Genomic DNA, 16,129 nt, shown 5'->3' with positions numbered 1-16,129 from the left:
ATATATATTATTTTTTTTATTAATAACGTTAATGTTGTTATAAAAATTCAAAAGAATTACATCGATGAGACAAACTTTTACTGATATTAGCTTACAATTAGTTCTCAATTAAACTTTAATTCTTCCACTGCTACTGCCATATAAATTTTGATAAAAGTACAATTAAATATTTTCATTGCGATTTTCTCATGCGTCTCAAGTCGAACAGCAGAATTGGATCAATGGGTCAGTGTACAACCTGTTTGAGCCTCGACCTCTGACCCCGCGAACGAAACGAGGAGAGATGGGAGACTTTTCCCATGGAAAATCATATGCGGTCGGACACCACACCGGTTCCGCCGCGCGGTCGCTTCCGGATTCCGGTGTGCACGTGTGCGGTAACGGTGCAAAAATCGCGGCTGGCATTAATCTAGCCGAAAGCTATATCACCATAGCTACACCTCACTCATATTCTAATCAGGATCAAAAGGTTATGTGAACTGCCGGACACATTTCGTAGTTCGCGAGAAAGAAGGAGAAAGGGAAAGATAGTTGGAAAAGAGAGAGAAAGAAAGAGAGGGTGGAGGGAGGGAGGGAGAGAGAAAGAGAGAAAGAGAGAGAGAGAGAGAGGGAGAGAGGAAGGGAGAGAGAGAAGGAAGATTGTAGAGCAGCGTATATACGGCACACACAAGTATTTCCTTACGTTTCCTACGTGCCAGGTGTCGTTTACCGGTCAAGCCCATCTAATTTCCCATGACCGGTTCCTCACCGCGCGAATCGCGAGAAGAATAGATTCGCGAATCATTCTCGCGCCGAACGGTCGCTCGACGTAGTGCTCGTTAAGCGGATCCATTGAGGTGCCTTCGGTGTCAGCTCTTATGATTGTGCCCATTTAAATTTTAATCGAAGGAGAACGCCTGTCAGAATCGAACTACCACTTCGTTTACCACCCTCAGTACTCGTCGTCTCGTCAATCATATATAATATAACTATATTATTAATTATTATAGTATAGTAAGACATCACTTAATTGCTATTAAAATCATAAGTAATCAAGATTTTTATAATTATGAGCTGTCTTAATTCTAATCAATTTCGCGAGACTCGTATCTATGAATAAAAATATACTTCCTTGAATTTAAACGTTCCGCATCTAAACAAAGTTCTTCGAGACTAGATTTTCTCGTGCGATATAACGGCGTGGGTCAAGTGGTGAACTCGTTTCGCATAGATTCTATTAGATGCTACGCTCAATACAATGAGAGTATGCATACGTCGTGGCTGGACGAGGAGCCGGCTTGAGAATGCGAATGAATTAAAAGTATAGGAATATGAAACGAAATAAGGAGAATGCGCGAGCCAGCAGAAAAATGGCGTGCTCGCGTGTCTCTCTCTCCTTTACAGTCATTCGTTCGACAGTGGGAGAGAACGGGATAAAGAGCAGTAGATGGACGAGAGGAAAGGAGTGGCTATCTAAATGGCTACTTAGTATGTCTCGTGTCAGGTCTCTCCCCTCGCGAACTCTGCTCCGTCAGTAATAATATTCGTAAGTGTACCTATATAGACGAGTGTGCTCGACCGCGTAGCTAACAGGTTTCATGCGAAAGCCAATTCGGTGGCGAGAGAATGAGAGAGGTACAAAGTTCGGGGTATGTCCTGACGAGGTTTTAATTCGATTCTTATGCCGCGTTAAATACGCCGCGCATTTTACGCCCGATTTCACGTGCCGTAAAGATGGGACGAGATTGCACCAGCGCGAGCGGGGTTAACTCTGCCATTACGTTTACTAAAGTGGGGCTTGAGAAGCGCCTCAAGTACAACAAAACACGACGGCACTGATCACAATGCACAGATATAGGAATAAATATAAATATATATGTATAACACACAACGCGGTAACAATGATACTAAGACAGACGCTAAAATGAAGCAGAAAATTTCAATACTGTACGAGAGAAACAAGATAATGTGGTAATGTACTTGAATTGTGTAATTAGTAAATGTGTAATTAAAAACTTTACGTTCATATCATCGATATTGAAGTGCGATGTTAAGAATGATACAAAGTTAAATATAAACAGTTCTCTTTTAAATTGAATTTATTATATTATATAGAGAATATTGGAGATTTTGTATAATATAAAACAGATCAAATAAAAAGTATAATAAAATGTATAATAATTAATAAGATTTTTTTTTTAATAAAGATGTAAAGCTTCTTAACGATTTTTTATTTTTCAAATAAAGTTATTATTATAATAACTAATATTAACTTATTGTTCGACTTAAATACTTAGTAGCAGTTACAGAACACTAATATTAAATATTATACGTACTATGTATGTATATGTAACATAGTCTATCTAATTCTAAAATTTTATGATTCTTAGGTGCAATAAATGTCTTTCATCTACCTCATCCATTAATATGCTGCACAAAAATCTATAATATAAAAAATTATTCCTTCATCTGTGTATATGTAGGCATTTAAGCAAATTAAATTGAATATGAGTTTTCTTGGATGAAAATAAAGAATGATTATGAAAGCGTCTCTCTGAACTGGTTCATAAATGCTCACGAACTTCCGGGAAAGCTCCGACTCTTCGTTTTGACGATGGGACACCCGTTATACGCTTAAAATATACCGGCATCTCGTATGGGGCGCGCTGCGAAGAAATGCAGAAACAGCAGTTGCTATGCTAGATGGTACTACTCCCTCCAAAACGTGTACACCCTCTTTCTCTTTCTCTCTCTCTCTCTCTTTCTCTCTCTCTCTCTCTCTCTCTCTCTCTCTCTCTCTTTCTCTCTCTCTCTCTCTTTTTTCTTCTCTCTTTCCTCAACGCATGTGTTGTGTTAGAGTAGACGAAAGAGAGCGAGAGAAAAGGAAAAGAAAGTGAGGAAAAGAGAGATGAAGAGAGCACTGAAGAGAAAAAGAGAGAAAGACGGAGTAAAAGAGTAAGAGAGGAACTAAAAGAAGAAATACTACACAGAAGGGGCGAATTACACGTGGTAGTTCACGACGTGAAGAGGGCAGACGGGTATTCGGAGAAGGGCCATGAGGGGATGAAGCGAGGGACGGAGGACTGTACGAGAAGAGAGAGAAGAGAGAGAGAGAGAGGAAGAGAAAAGGAGAGGAGCTAAAAAGAGGGAGTGAAAACGAGATCGTGAAGGTAGCGAGCAGGGGATCATGGAGTACGAGACGACGAGTGAAAGAAGGAACGAGGAAGGGCCAAGAAGATGGGAGCGAGATGGAGCGCGGGGCTCTCGTTTCAGAGGAGCTTCTAAATTCTCGTGGTCCGAGTCTGGAAGCGGGTTTCGTAGTCGAGCCGAGCCGGTGTATGTATATGCGGTGAACGAAGTGAGAGCGCGGGCAGGAGAGTAGTAGGTTAGCAGGCGCTCTCTCCCAAGGGAGAGGGTGCTAGGCAGTGATCCTGACGTATGAGCAAGATGGCAAGTGCCTTTATAGTGGGTCAGCACTAGACTTGGGCACCCGGCCAGCAGCCTTCAAGGTCTCCTTAGTACACGCTGTGACTGTCTCTCCCTTCTACCCTGTCCCTCTCTCATCCCTCGCTCTTTTACCCCGCACTGCCTGCCCTGCCCTTCTTTTCCCTACAACGCGGCATAGCAGAGTCGCCAGGTAGGTGAGTCCATTTCTTCTTCTTCTTCTTCTTCTTCTTCTTCTTCTTCTTCTTCTTCTTCTTCGTCTTCTTCTTTGCCAGTTAGGGTTAGGCTAGAGCAAGCTAGCAGCAAATTTCGGCGCGTTATCCGGACGTAGTAGAATTACCGTGTAACCTCTACTTAATATATATTCATTCATTTTTTTCTCTCTTTCTTTTTTTTAACCCTCTTTATCGCCCCCGTATTTTGAATGAGCAAACCTTCTCAAGTATTTTTCGAGAACGAAACTCGCGCGAGATTTCAAGTTTTTTATACGGTAAAGTCTAAGAAAGCCTACAAAGATATATTTTGGATATTGAATGAAATACGAATTGAAAATTTTGTAACTTATTAGCTTTCGCAGAATTTATAATTAGAAAGAAATATATGTAAAATATAAATACATAATATCAAAATCTGTACATACATATATATCTTTGAATTTAAATATCGAATTAATTATTCGATATATGTGTAACATTCAATTTTTACGATTTGCGAATAAATCTATTTGTTAAATAATAATCTATTAATTATACAAAGCCACATCTTAAAATTAATCGCTAAAAGATAATGTTATGGCTGCAGGGCCAAATGTAAACGTAAGTGTAGAGTGACAAACAGGATCAAACGTATCTACGATATTAAATATCAGCTATTATGCACCGTTCTTTAGTCTCACTATGTCGATTATTCGTATAAGACACGATTCTAAGAGATGAAGGTAGATCCCGAAAGTACATCCGGAATATAGCGTCAGCGGTTTCCTATCTCGCTGATAATGACGAGAAGGTTATCCGGTAGTCATTCATTTCGACGAGTCTAACTCCACTTTTGATTGGTTCAAATTCAAAAATTACTTTTACTTTAAAAAAAAAATGATATTTAATTTTTTTTCGAAAAATATATTTTTAGTAAAATCGCAATAATTATCTCATTTTGTAAAAATTATTTCGTGTCTTTTTTTTATCTCGTTTGAGATTTTGTGATATGGTTTATATGTATATGTTGTTATTATTATTCATTAATTCTCATAGATTAGTGTGTTCAGGTTATATTTCAGTTGAATTATTTTGATACATTAAATAAAAATATATTATTGAATGACATAACACTGACAATATTCCTACAGGGGAAAGACAAGGAGATGTTAGAAATGAAGGGAGATAGGATGAAGAGGGCCCAGAGTACATCGGCTCTACGGGGACGTAATGAAATATTTGGGTAGCGCTGCGCCGGGAACGAGAATGAGAATGGGAATGAGAACAGGTTCCTGTTGCGCATTCCAGGCCGATGCTGAATACCGATGCCGTGGACACGGCGGTTGGCACGGTTAGGTACATAAATTACTATTGGGTTACCGCTCGACTTGTCTCCTCAGTCCCACGGAAATCCTTTCACGAGCCATGACTCACGCGACGTACCATGTAACATGAATTGATAAGAACGGCATATCGGGAAAATGATGGAAACTGACGCGACTAAGTTGATAAATGCACGAGAGCTCTATCTGTTTATTTTTTCAGCTTGTTAGAAATAAATAGAAGAATTGTTGTTTCTCGAGATAATTGCTTACTGAACTTTCACGTTCTATTATTTTGAAAGGCATTTCCAAATGGTTTTATCATGTATAATGGTTTTATATTTAATCATGTATTTGAATATTCGTATATTACGTAATTATTTGAGAATTGATAGAACTGTTCCGGGACAGATCAACATGCAAGAAAAATGACGAAGTAATAAATAATCGTTATAAAAAAAACGATGGGCTCGAGAGGAAAGAATGTAGTAATTCATTTCCTCGAAAATGGTCTTTAAGATCAGCATGGAAACGTTATGCATTTTGAAGATGAGAATTATTTGAGAATGAAATTGTACAGCCGGTCGCGTGGTTTCAGAAAATACAGGGTAATAAGAAAAAAAACCTTCAGCGTTTTATATGATAGATAGTTATACACACGAAAATAGATGATAATATGCATAGAAAAAATGGAAACATATTCATAAATATGTATATTTTTTTATATATTTTTTATAAAAATAAATTTGCTGTATTAAATTAATAACTGTATAATTTTGATTCTGCGAAACTTCGAAGCTTTTAATATCGAAGCAAATGGCCAATCATACTTCAAAAGATCAAAGTCAGGATTTATTAAAAAGAATATCAGTACTGTATAGTACACAAAATATTATACATATACATATGTTAGAAATCACAGAATCAGTTAAAATTACAATTATTTGTGATTTTTTTCAAGGAATTTATAATTTCTCATAACGAGTCTAAAAATTCAGTTACTGTCCCATCATATAGTTCAAGAAAATGAAATTATTAGAATTTTGCATTCGAAAAATTTCTACCGACAATTTCACTGTAAATATAAGTGGGCTAGTTAGTCAATTTCCACAGTGCGGCAGAAGCGTAAAGCAAGAGGAATCGTTTAGAACTCGGTTGGCCTTGTGGCTCCTCTTTCTCGTTCCTGCGTTTTCGATCCCGCCTCTTTCCTCTATCTCCCGCATCCTCACACCCTCTCACTCACTCTTTCTCTTCCTCTCTTTTTCTCTCTGTCCATCTTTTCCTGCCCCTCTCTCTCTCTCTCTCTCTCTCTCTCTCTCTCTTTCATCGTTATGTTCCTCTAACCCTCGCGCTGATCCCTCACCGTGAGAGCGGTCGTACAAAGAGAACACGAGGAGCACAATGGATTACTTAGACGGGTAGGTTAGTTTGCCGAAAGAAGCGAATGGGCCCACGCACGTTAAGATAGGTCCTGACTGAGAATCCGCGCAGAAAAGCGCGGCAAATGTAAAATGCCCAGCTTTATCATTAATTAACTAGTTCATATTTCATTAACGCCGCTAAAATAAGCCTTGAACTTGTATACAAGCCTTATACAATATGATCGGAAGCTGTAAGAAATTAACCAACCATGATCGATTATTTTTGTCATATTCAACTGTGATTGGCCAATTTCTTACGGCTTACGACTTGCGATCTTATTGTCAGAACAGGCATTACGATATGACTTTGTCGTAACATTGTATAAAATTGTATCGGTCATAATGGAGATAAATAATTGTATTAGTCATAAAGTTATAATACGTATGTATATTATTTTAATTATAGTAAATTTATTTATAATATTACTATAGAATTTTATAAATTTAAGTGTTTAATTTATAATTATCTAAAATAATTTATATTTGCCCGTACAAATCAGAACAGTATTTTTCCTCACTTTTAACTCATAAATTATACTGTTACATCCGACAGCACACTCGACACTTAATCTGATATTTTATCTCCTTTACTACATTATTCATGTTTTCTAACGGAATCTATTCCATCGAAACACAAAAATTATTTGAATAAACACTGTATATTTATATCCCATTTTAGTATTTAATGTGAAATATGAATATGCGCTATGGTCTACTAAGTCAATTACATTCTCTCTGCTTTGGTGAACTAATTATTTCCTCTTCCGTAACTGTTTATGTGGGGTTAACCCTTCTATGTTTTCAATTCCTTCACCTCATTTAAAATTGTAGTATTTAAACATATAAGGGTAATATAATCCTTAATATGTGAATTTTTCTATTTCGATTTGTTGACTGTAATAATTTTAATTTGTAAATATTTTGTAATATTTTGTAATTTACGTAAAGTTCCATAAAAATGAGGTTTTCAGGTTGAATAATATTGAAGGGGTTGAATACAAACGGCCCTCTACGCAAAGCAAATTTAGGATGTTCTAAACGTGCGAGCCTGGACGGGGCGTCCTTGGTTTTATCGATCAAAAACGAGCTGCATCCGGCTTTCAAACAGCAAGCATTATCAAATGTAGTTTCGATATTTTGCTAGAAGCGACAGTTTTACATTCAACATATCAGTTAATTGTACACAATTCGATGTTAAATTAATACTAATATTGATATTTCTCTAAGAGAAAATTGTTCTAAAAATTGTTATTAAAAATTCAATATATTATTTCGATATTAGTGTTAATTATTTTGTAATATCATTTCTCAAAATGTTCAAAGTCACGAAAGGCTAAGGACGATCGTATTTTAATTCATGAATATTGCTTATTCTCTGAAAAAAGTTGCCGCATCGAGAGACGAAGAAGGAGAGTTCGATCGATGCAACGCACTTATGATGCACTTCCCTAATCGTTATTTATTCCCGAACATTATTGTATCTCAATGCAATGGTCGAGCGATATTTTCATCGCGGTGATTAATTTCGATGAAATTGAGAAGGCCATTGCATCATGTGATAAATTACATCGTAATATGAAGAACATTGCACCGTTCATGCTGATTATATACAAGTCACCGCTCGTCGTTCAAAAATGATATGTCACTGTTAAAAGAACGAATATATATCATGTGCCAGAAAAATGTCTCATCAAATATAATTTTATCAATTTTATTTTTAACGAATAAAAGAAACTTGTTAAAAAATTATTATCATTGTGATGACTGGAGTAAAAATTGAGTTTTTCTGTCTTTTTCATCTAATTAAATAGATAATTTTAGATGTTTAATCTTTTCTATAATTTCCTATCTAATAATCTGAATAAATGTTGACGTAGTGTTAAAACACTACACAAATAAAATAAAAAATTATTTTTTTTACGCGGTTTTACTGTTTACCTGTACGAAAAAAAACACAGCTGAAAACTTCATTAATTCAACAAATCTACAGCAATATACAGACAATTTTCTATGTTAAAATAGCAAAGTTGACAGCTGAATAACATTAATTCGATTGTTGAACCATCAAATCTTCTCAGTTATCGATGGTGAATTCGCGTAGTAAATTATAGGTTTGCTGTACCACCCAATTAATTTTTTTCCCATGTGTCTCTTACAACGTCAGAACATAATATACGTTTTTAGATTTCGTCATGTAGATCCGATGACTTCCAAAGTACGTTCGTCAATGAAAGTTGTGCGCGCGGAGGCGCAGATAACGGCCTTTATCTGGCAGTGTACAAAGTTCAGAATTTCGGGCCGTTACGAATGTGCGTTTCACGGCCGCGTAGCGAAGAATGAAGGGAGGGCAAACACGCACTTGACGTATACACACGCATGTTATACGTGCACGCACTACATGAGCGCATATTGCTCAGTGGTATTGTATTCTTGGTTCTGGATTCGTTTTATCTGAATGTAGTAAGGCGGTGCCTTTTTGTGAAGCAAGTTATCTGTTCGGGCGGTAATATTTTACGATTATCGAAAATGGAAAGGACATATGCACGAACGTGCGTATAAATAACTCCGTTTCCTACGTTTGATCAATCTTAACGAAAGGAAAACCCGGAGATTATATCGATTTCTGTTTCTTCAAGGACTCCTATTACTATTTCCGAATGAATACTATTTCCAATGATACAAATATAGGTAAATGATTATTTTTCTAACTTTGAGATAATTTAATTTAGATACACTAATTTACAAATTTTAATGCAAGAAAAGAAAACAACGTTTTCTTAAGCATATTTTAGTCCGAATCTGTCGTTAGAAAAATTCCATCAGGTCGAATTTTTAAAATATGGGATTTCTTTCCGAATAATTTGAGTGCGACGAGCAGGCTTTATTGAGTAAGTCGAACGTTTCTACCAGGATGATAATTGAGAAACGTTATTAGAGGACGATATTGAGACGAAAACAGGCTAGACGATTACTGCTGTATTTTAATATGTGAAATCGATCCAAATTTCTTATAAAAAATAATAATTAAATGCTCAATACTTTTGACTTGTTTTAATTTCAAAACTTTATTATATAATATTGAAAAAAATATCTTTTCTTACATTTTCAACATTTTCTGGACCTAATGGAAATATATATTTCAATGCAGACTATGCTGCAGCATCGAAAGTTATCTTAGAAATATGTACTCTTGCAGAAAACTCTGTAAACTAGTATATAAGTGAATTGAGTTTCAGAAAATAAAGAATTTTATTACCTAGATTAAGATCTAGCAGATATTTTGCAAAATATGCTTGATTTTGAAATAATAAGTTTGCACATGTTTGTGCTTGCGAAAGCAATGTTCAATTATCTAAAAAGCTTTGAAAAATGTCGGTCCATTGAATTATTGAATGAAATTGTAGCAGGTTTCAAAGTACCACGTTCTTCAACATTATTAAGTGCAATGTCGCGAACACTAAAAGGCTCTTAATAACGGAGGAAGTTCGTCGCGACTTTTCCCGAGAAACGATCCCGCGTTCAAGCACTCCGTCGCCGCCGTCGCAAATTCGGCGAGCAAAAACGAATCTCGCCGATGGCGGGCGGACGAGAGGAGAGGAGAGGAGAGGATAAGAGAGGAGGAAACAGTGAGCGCGAGCATCAGAAGAGGAGTCCAGGGTCGCGCTGTTCGTTCGTTCGTTCGTTCGTTCGTTCGTTCGTTCGTTCGTTCGTAGATTAAATCACTCGGTCACTTTTCTTTCTAGGCAGCCGGCTGGGACAAAGGCCGGTGTTTCTCGGAAGAGACTCGGCCCGAGACTTGAGAATTAAAATAATATCCGCTCGTTCGGAGATTAATGGCGGTGTGCCGATGTAATTTTTCTCGACGTGCGGACTGCCGTCCTCCTCTCGCACCGAAGAGAACACGGTTCTCTGCTTAGCATCAGGCATCGTATCACCTCGCGTCGCGACAGTTTGATAGTATAGTTTGGGTACGCGATACGTGATTTTCATCGATGGATAGATCGATTTGTTAACTTTTATCTTAAATCAGCGACGTGTAACACATGAAATGTATGCGCTATATCTTTAATCTAATTAGACAAATAATGAGTTTCACGGAATTCTTTATCGTTTATCTACTACCTAGATTACTCGATTACACTCTTACTAAGATTACTCGATAATTTACGCGTGAATATGAGCTGATACGTTTCCAATTCAGCACATTTTAATTTAAGATAGTCACATCTAAATTGGTTTTATTTTATTGCCAATTATTATATTTTGTATAAATATATTTTGTATAAATCGACTCTCGTTTTTCTTCTAAAATCTCCATGATTTTTATTTTATTCTCACATATTTTCAAGGAAGTTAACTCTTTTTCTTATCATTAATCAAGAATTAAATTATGACAAAAATCCCTATGATTTATTTTCCATTTTAAGCGGAAAAATTATCATGTTTTTTATCGTCTAATATGACGCGATTTCTTTACAAGTTTTTCCATATTATTATTTATTTTTTTCATAAAATAATTCCTTCAGATACAATACATCAAGAATTCATTGAAATTACTTAATTTTATTGATATCATCTAAGATAAACATAATAACATTTGTACATATTTAAAAAAATGTTCAAAATTTGGAAAGAAAATTAAATTTTTTAGTATTATTTATTAAAGTGTTTTTGAATTGATTTAAAAACATTTCTTTTAATATCCATTAAAATCAGGTCTGAAGGGATTAAAAAAATTGCTATCGGATTCTTCATTAGCTGCTGTGTAAAATTAAAATAAAATAAATAAAATAAAATTTCATAATTAACGTAAATAAGAGTAAAACGAAAAGCATTTATATATAAATCTAAAATAAGCATACTTATTAAAGAATGAGTTAGATAAATAGTGAAAAATAATGACGGAATATTTATAAAATATTGTCATTAGTCCTACTCACGATGCTAAACGAGAACAACTTGTAATAAAATATAATAAAATAATTACTGTGAGACACTGAAATTTGAAAAGAATGAAATACATTCTTGGAGAAAGCGTATCTAATTATTATGATCCAAGTAGAGAGATCCATTTTACGTCTGAAAAACGTAAAATTCCACAAAATCATAATTTTCCCAAATATTTTAGTCACAGAATATAATTCTTTCCTCTCGTCTCCCTCTTTCCGTGAAATCGCAAGATGTGCATGAAGAAAGAGTGTTACTTCTCAAAATGAGTGATAGATTCTATTGTGCAAGTGTTTGCACAATTATGAATGAATCTCCGAATGATAATTTTTTTCTGCATATTAGAATATGATATTTCTTTACACATTAAATGTATATTTTAGCTTTTATAATTATCTCGTATATTATTAATTACTAATTAATAATATAATTAAGAATTGAATGCAACCCTCGTATTTATTTTCATTAGGAAATTAAAAAACATAATTTAATTTTACTTAATTTATCATTTAATTTTTCCACTTCTTTAGAACGTTTCAGATCTTTTCACTTCATTGTAATGTGATTTATTTCCTATTCCTCCGTAGTCAGGCGGCGGCTATATGTCAAGATTTTAAGCGCCTTTTCTCGTGTGTGGAAAATCGGTTTTCGTGCCGCATTTGGAGGCATGTCTGCCTCGCGAACCACGAAATGTGAAATCACCGTGAGCTCGACTCGCACGATCGAGGCAGGTGCGAATGAGCCTCGCTCGTATTTTTTTCCCGCCCGTTCTCCCTCCGCCCGAGCTATCATCTTCTCTTCGTCGCTTATCCTCCGACGGATACGTCGTTGACCGGTTCATTGACACCTGTCGAAAGACCTGGGTTTCTCTCCGCGTGTACCTGACAATTATGCGCACGTGGGCCAGACATTGTGTGCTCCACCTTTCTTTCGCCCTTAACCCCGTAACTGTTATCATTTATCGCGAGCTTTTATCCCTCCTTATTCAATACCGCGATCATTAAGTCTTAAATGAAATTTCTGTCAAACCGACGTCCAGTTAAAATTGACCGAGAAACGAGGTTTCATTGTCCACTTATATTCTTCATACACGTATACACGCGCACACAACGGCCACTTAATCTCTTTTATATTAACATTTTAAAGAAACCAACGACGGACGGATTTCTCTTAAGATTTTCAATAACATCCTCAGGTATTCTCTCTTCCTCTCTATTTTTTGAAATTTTGATTAAGAAAAAAATAGAAAATTAGAAAAACTTCTTATAGAGAATCAATCTGGTGAAAAGGAGGAATCAATCTGGTCTAAAGAAAAGGTAAGAAACATGAAAGACTCTCTCTCATTACATAAGTCTCAGATTACGTTATCTGTTCAGAATTTATTGACGTTACTCTGGATGTTAATTGACAGATTTCATCGATGATAAACGTCGTCGTAATTACAGGAATTAACGGGACACTCGGCCGTGGCGATTCGTGTGATGTTGAAATGCCATTTCGATTTCTCGATAAATTTTAAAATATCTAAATTTGCGGAAATTCAAATGAATCTTCTGTCGACATTCGCGTATATGTGAAATTTAAAATGGTGATGTGGAAGAGTCAGGTCGAGAATTTAATAAAATTCAATGGAGTTCGCTTCATTGAGAGCATTTTCGTTTAACCCGAAACTCAGAATCGGCCAGCTATGTTTAACATTAAATCTGAGCTGTGGGAACGACGAGTAGAAACGAAGGACGGGAAGCGGCTTCGATCTCGACGCGCGAGATGCTTTCGTTCCGCCAAAAACTCCGACATGATGCTGTGCGCTTGAGAAGTCAATGGCCGAGTATCTAAAACAAACACGTGTCTTCGAGCAGCCGGGCAGAGGTCACGTAGACAAAGACAGAGATTTTGAAAGGAAGACCGTGAATGATAGTGAGATGGAGAAAGAGAGAGAGAAAAAAAGAGCGAGAAATGTATTTTAGGAAAAAGATGTATCTTAGGAGAAAAATTAGGAAAAACATATATAAGATAAATGAATCGAAAAAATTTAGAATTCTATTGAAAATAATTGAAAAGAGATTAAGAATAAAATATATATATTACGAAGAAAATAATTATTTCTGCCAAAGATAATAAGAGTAAGCGAAAGAAAGACAGTGTTATTTGCAATTAAATCATGTACAGTCAGAAATCTAATTGAAAATTAATATATCGTATGACTTAATATAAGTACGATTTAGAGTTAAAACTTACGTATTTGAGACGGCCATGAAGAAGTTCTTAAAATAAATATAATAAGAGAAAAAGAAAGAAAACGGGAGACTAAGAAGCAAATAGAGAATGAGTGTTGACGAATAAGAGATCGAACATCTGGAACATGAGTTTCTGGAGAGAAACATTTCTAAAAAGAGTCCTTTAAAGAGTCTTAAAATATTCCCTTATCTAATTTTTTGTAACCCTTCATGGTAAACATTTTTTTCATTGCTTTCTTAGTTCAACCTAGGCACTGTGTTTTTCAAAGGATTTTTTGCTCTAAAAAATCTGAAAAAAATGTTAAGAAAACACTCTTTCAATTAAAGAATTCATTTTACGATGATATAATTCGAAACGTTTTTTACTTTTTTTATCTAAGTTTGAGGTAGAATAATTTAAAATTTAAAATTCGCTTGGAACTTTAAAGCCTCAGATCTCGGAAGATTAAGCTTAAAGCAATGAAGATCGTCGATAAAGTTTATAATTTTTCAGATTTCTTCATAAATGTAACGTCACTTTATGACAGTAGAATAATTGAAGAAAGACGCGAATAAAGAGAAATACACTATTGCAGTCTTTTTACATGATGCTAAAGATAGTACTTCCTTCCTCTTTTCAGATGCACCGTTTCTCCTACAGAAACTCTAAATTTAAATTAAATACAATACATTTTTTTAATTCCGAAATAATATACGAAATTCTGCTCTAATTCTGTTTTTTAAATCGAGTATAAAATGATAATTGATCATTACGATTAATAAAAATAAAAAATAGAAAATTTTTTCTAAGTGTTTCGATATGTTCTTGAAGAAAAGAGTTGTCGTACCTGATACGTCATAATGGAATTCTTGGAACCATTTTATGTGTTATGTATTTGTGAGTAAGAGGGAATCGATAAAAAGGTTTCTAAACATATCGCAGAAAAGCGACAAGTAATAGTATATCAGCAGACTTTCGGCTGTTCTATTCAGATCTTAAGATGATGCCGCAGCTGGCTGGGATGATACCAGTTTATACCAGTTGATATCGCATGCTTGAGCTCTCGATGACATATTATGTAAGCCTTATGGACAAACGCGTGGTCGGTCATAGTTGCACCTTGTCCGTACCAATTTCTATACACCGCGGAAACAACGATACGCAAAGTTGTCATCGAGAAGCGCGTTGCACTGCAATGCAAGCGCAAGTTTTGCAAACGAACATAAAAGGAAGAGCTGAAAGAAAGAAAAAGAACGAGAAAAAGCTATTTAGAAATGATTAATGATGATCTGAATTCCAAAATGTTTCCCTTGAACCGCTGATTAGAGAAAATAGTTTTCCGTATATAAATGTTGATAATGAATTTTTTTTGAAGTCCAGGTTTTTTCTACACGAAACTGAAAAGTATTGGTCTCAGAGAGAAGTTTTTATTTTCGAGGATATAATAAATGATATATATCGATCAGGTGCATGAATTAAAACAGTTAATAATTATCGCGTTCGTGTGTCGTCGATGGAAAAATCCTCATTATAATAATTGGCACTCTCTTTTCTGCCTCTGTCGCACTTTCGGTTCATGACGATCGCCGCTACTCTGCCGTATGAGTTGCGATCGGTGGAATCAGTCGCCCGTAGGCTGCTCGGGCCTGTGTGAAGAAGAGAGGCAAATCGTAAGGTCCCATCAGTGTCGGTTACCGGTGCACTGTTAACAGGTAACTTTTTTCGGGGGCAGGTGGTCCCAAAGCAGGCACGCGACAAATCAAGCCGGCCGGACACCGATTATAAAAAAAGGAAGAGATTGCGCGATTTACATGTTTATTCGGTCACATAAACATATGTACGTACGTGCGATACGCTTAGGTGAAAAGGTGCGAGAAATAATACGGAGTCATTGCACTTTCTTTTTTCATTTAAGAGATCCATGCTTTCTATGGACAGGCGAGACGAGATACGTTTAAGCGACTTATTTTCGAAGCGAGGTGCGTCGAATTATGGTACGATGGAAATTACGATGGGTTTTTTGCGTGACGCGGTAATCAAACGGGATACGGATACGAACTGATGCGATGTATCTTAATAACAATTTTAAAAACGTGACACGTGCAGAATTAAATAGTCAATTCAGAATAAACAGCTCATATACTTCTCATAGATTTCTCTCCTATTTACATAAATATTTTATGCTAGTTTATTATAAATGTATTTTGAGTTTTTTGATCAACTATATTTTAGAATTTTTTCAGCTTGTATATTTCCGAACGGCATAAAATGCCAAGATTATAGTCGAGATGAGGCGATCCTGTTTAAGATATATTTCGATAGAAGGAAGGGAGTGTGCGCAACATCTCGAGCAAATGGGACGTCTTCTACAGACGTTTGAAAAGGGGGTGTATTAAGTACAGGCAGTTTTGGATGCGAATAATGTATTCCTAGGAGCATCTGCTCGTTCTAGCTGTCGAGAATTGCATTGGTGGGTGTAAACCCTCGCACTCAGCGGCCGTTTCGCTCTATCATAGCAACTGCGGCATTTTCGTTTAAATGTACATAAATTTGATCAAATTCAAAATTTAATTTCTTCAAGTTAACCAAATATATTATATATATA

At 35.7% G+C, this 16,129-nt stretch overlaps 1 protein-coding gene across 1 annotated transcript in view; it reads right to left on the bottom strand.

Moving 5' to 3' along the window:
- LOC108685086 overlaps positions 1-16,129 on the bottom strand; it is a 39,482-nt gene that overhangs the window by 16,858 nt on the left and 6,495 nt on the right. The window lies entirely within an intron of this gene.

This window comes from Atta colombica, unplaced genomic scaffold (genome assembly GCF_001594045.1).
Source record: "Atta colombica isolate Treedump-2 unplaced genomic scaffold, Acol1.0 scaffold146, whole genome shotgun sequence".
NCBI classification, from domain to species: Eukaryota; Metazoa; Arthropoda; class Insecta; order Hymenoptera; family Formicidae; genus Atta; species Atta colombica.
Note: the sequence above shows the minus strand (reverse complement) of the source record. Positions and strands in the feature narration are given on the sequence as shown.